Genomic DNA, 4,011 nt, shown 5'->3' with positions numbered 1-4,011 from the left:
AGAGGGCAGCATTAACATTTTTTGGACCCTTACTCCATATCCCTGCTGTGGGGAGTAACGGCTATGAGCACCTTTCACCCCTGCAGCTTTGGGCAGGGGAAACCATCAGCCTTTTTGACAGCAAACTAGTTTACAGGCCACATTACAAATACATGTAACCCTCCTCCCTCTGTGTCCACTAACGACATTTTCTGACAATGTCATTTACTAGCACCTTCAGTAGCAACAACTTCCCCTCAAAACACTTCCCATCAGGTAGAAAATTGGATTGTAATTAAACTATTCTGGGTTTTTTTAACCCTGATTTTGATTACATTGCATTTTCACTGAAAACAGTGGGAAACATATTGGATAGAAGGGGTCTAAATACTGAAAAGTCTTTCAGTCCATTGAGGCTTGGACAAAAATGGTATAATTCAACTTGTAAGTGATTCTTATTCTTTCTAAATTTCCAAGGTAAGCTTTTTTCCCTTTTTTCCTTCTTTTTTCCTTCTTTCTTTCTTCTTTTTTTTTTTCTGTTTGCAAGCAAACAGCGTGAAACTTTTTTTTTTTTAATTAAAAGTTTCAGTTCTCCCATCTAAACACTTGCATTCGCCTCCTATACAGCCCAGCCAGAGCTTGCTTATAGACTGGAAAGCCTCAAGGGATTAATTCTACCAGAAGACACCAATTCCTTTCATTCCTTTTCCGTTACCAGTTCCTTGGACAGTGCTAAACAGAGTGGGAATGTGGCTGCATGCCCTTGGTCCTCTGATCTTCCATTTTCCCAAGGGCAAAGCAGCCTGTTTGCAAGTGGTAGAAATGCTACCACCTTCAATACGAGCAAACACAACTGGCTGAACGGGTGACATCGTTTTGGATTCAGGCTGTCTTGTAGCAGCCTTATTATGCCACACCTAGATCATCTACAACACGAACTGTCTTGATGAAGGACAAATTGTTTATTTTTGTTTTAACCCTGTAATCTGTTAATGTATTTGCACAATTTCAAAAAGTAGGTGAGAAGGAGGGGGCGTATGAAGGGAAAGCTGTGTCAGAACTTTACCGTTGCTGAATGACTTGTCTATTGAATATATCTGCCAGAAATAAGAGGAGTCACGCGAAAACAAAAAGGAAGTATCTGGCATTTGGTGCCATTTGATCCATAACCTGAAGCTGGAAAGGCAATTTCCTAGTTTTTCCTCAAGGCAGTGTATGCATTCAGATTGTTTGGATTATATTTGGACCTTTAAGCAGCCCATCTGGGAGCACAGACCATCACTCTGCTGACCCCAACTAGTGCAGACACCTCTGTGCTGCAGGGAGCACTACACAGGCGGTACATCTGCCAAGGGCAGAATCGCTGCCTGGGAACAGCCCGAAGAAGGCCAAGGGGTGAGTGTTCAGCATCTGCTCCGGTGACACGTCGGTAGCACCAAACCAGACTTACGAGTGGAGATGTCCTGACCCTGCGTGAAGGGCCTGTCCAGATCTTCCCCCCAGCCCCAAGACAGAGCAAACAAGTCCCGCACATGGCCCCAATGGCGTTAGGGGCTTCCTGCCCTGCAGCAGTACTTTTGCCCGTGTTCCTCACTTACCGCAGTGCAAGGCCATGCACTGAGCTAACATATTTTGCAAGCAAGCAAGATGCTTGCCCTTCATTGGGACAGTAACTTTATTTACAGCTCTGAGCTGCTCTGTCTGTGGCTACATTCTTGTATGTCTCTCTGTGCTTGCATCAGTTTGTCTTTTTGAAGCCTCAACGTGTGATTAGCCATCTGAGCTGCTCTGCGTGGTATATAGCACAGAGAAATGTGGGATTAAGTTTGCAATATGTCCCCATTTCATCTTTAAATACTAACCTCTTAAATAAAACTAGTTGCACACAGCAGTTAGCAAGCATGAGAGAAAAAGCTCAATATTTTGATTCAGGAAGGTGCTGAAGAGCATCTGTCTGTGCTTGTCTCCCTGGGAACTGCAGCCGTTACAAGTTCGGTAAATAAATGGCTTCTTTTTTTTTTGTTTTGTTTTTTTCCCCATATCCAGGCGCAAAATAAATTTTCTTTAATATAGGAAGATTTAAAAATAAATTGTAGAGGCTCACATATGCATGCACAGAAACACACACATCCTAATTAAGCTGTAGCTGTAGCTATAGGAAGCCACATTTAGAAAATTGAGAGTTTGTTTTCTGTAAGAGTTATGCTTTGGCAAAGTGTTAAACAGTGTATACATTGCATGCTGGAGCAACGTAATGCCAAGGCACTGCTCCTGTAGCAGAATTGGTGCTGCTTTTATTTATAATGGCAGTGCTTGCAGCTTGCATTAAAGGGACTGAGGGGTTTATAGGTAAATTGCAGCAGTAATGAAAAGAGAGTCCACCCAGCAAATTTCACTAGATTTCTTTTTCCCATCTAGAGGCAAACACCATCCCCTGATGTGCTAGTTAGTGGTGAAGGAGCATGCTGAGACGTCTTTAGCACCTTTCAACCAACCACAGGTGTTGACTAGATTCAGATAGGGCTTGACACCATTGCTGGGAACACTGCTGCTTCTGCATCTCCATTGCTGTCAGCACAGAGGCGTCACCCCCATCCCCACCACCACAGCCCAGCCAGGAACCCAGGAGCCAAGGCTGTCCTCCAGTTTTCCACCACACCTCACTGTGTGTCCCATGATGGAGGACTTTGGGGGCGGATATGGGGGCAGACTGGTGGTCTGGTTGCTGCATGCCAGCAACCCAGCAGAAGCTGTGATGCTCGACAGTGGGAACAGTGCAAACTGCTGCGGACATACCAGCCTCTCCCAGCACAGCTGCTTGCAACAGGAGCATGTGTCTGCTAAATAGGAAAGGGCTGAAATGCAGCAGCATGACACATCAGCACATCAGACTAACTCAGAATAATGAAATCCTCCTGGAAGGAAGGGGCTGTTTTCCAATCCTGACAGGCCAGGCTCAGTGCCTAGAGGTTCCTCACACAAGTATGCAGACACCTGGGAAACAAAATGGCATGTCCATCTTGGTGGCGATTGGCAGTTACCAACATGCATACAACGAGCCCGAAGGTTAAAAACAAGCTGGAATTTGTTGAGGAATGTCCAGTCCACTGCCTGACCACAGCGGAGGCACCAGGGCTTTAACTCTGCCCCAGCAGAAGCAACCACAGAAGCTCTAAGCTGCTGCTTCTGCAGCTCAGTCCTCTGAGCTCTCCAAGGCTGCCATTTACTCTTCTAAACTACCCCCACCATGTCTGTCTACTTTTGGTGGCTTACGGTGAACCTGCATCACCTCAGCCTCTCCTATCAGGTCTCAGCTCTGGGTACAGCCTCAGGTCGGTCTGCAACGTCCTTGCTCTGCAGAGAGGGATGAGCCGTGTTTTGGCAGAAGCCATGTTGCAGCAGATCCTGCTGAGCAGAACCCCTCCCTCTCTGCCTCTTCCCGTGTTTTGTTTCTCCCCTGTGCTCCTTTGCCCCGTAGCTGCAGGCTACAGTTACTAAGAGTCACTAATAAAGAGGCAGAACAGCATAAAATGAACCTGGAGAGGTCAACCTAAAAGCAACAGTTTAAGAGCAGCCAAAAAGTGATTGTCCAAAGGCAGTCTGAAAGCAATTACTCTGCAGCTAACATTACCCCTCAGCATAAATAACTCCGCCTGACCTCTCCAAGCCTTTGAGAGCTTCAGTTGAGAAGATCTGCTGTTGCCATCCATCTGGCAGGTCTCATCTTTCTCTGAGCAGCCGTCTAGGCTGATGCTGCACCTCTGCTAGTGCCAGCTCACCTGGAGCAGGTGACCTGAACAGCGTCTAACATTCCATGAGCTCCTGGCAGCTCCTGTGATGACAACTAGCTGGCTCCTCACAGTGCCCTGCAGCCTCCATCCAGTATTCTTTGGATTATTTTTGCCTTTTCCATGGGGTTCATAAACATACAAATTGTGGCTTGAAACTCTAAAAACTCCCTTTTGGTATCCACAAACAAGAGCTTTCCCTGTGTTTTGCAAAAAGGCTGTAGAAGTGGAAGGGGCCCCTCAG

Source organism: Buceros rhinoceros, unplaced genomic scaffold, assembly GCF_000710305.1.
Source record: "Buceros rhinoceros silvestris isolate BGI_N320 unplaced genomic scaffold, ASM71030v1 scaffold1810, whole genome shotgun sequence".
In the NCBI taxonomy this organism is placed as follows: domain Eukaryota; kingdom Metazoa; phylum Chordata; class Aves; order Bucerotiformes; family Bucerotidae; genus Buceros; species Buceros rhinoceros.
Note: the sequence above shows the minus strand (reverse complement) of the source record.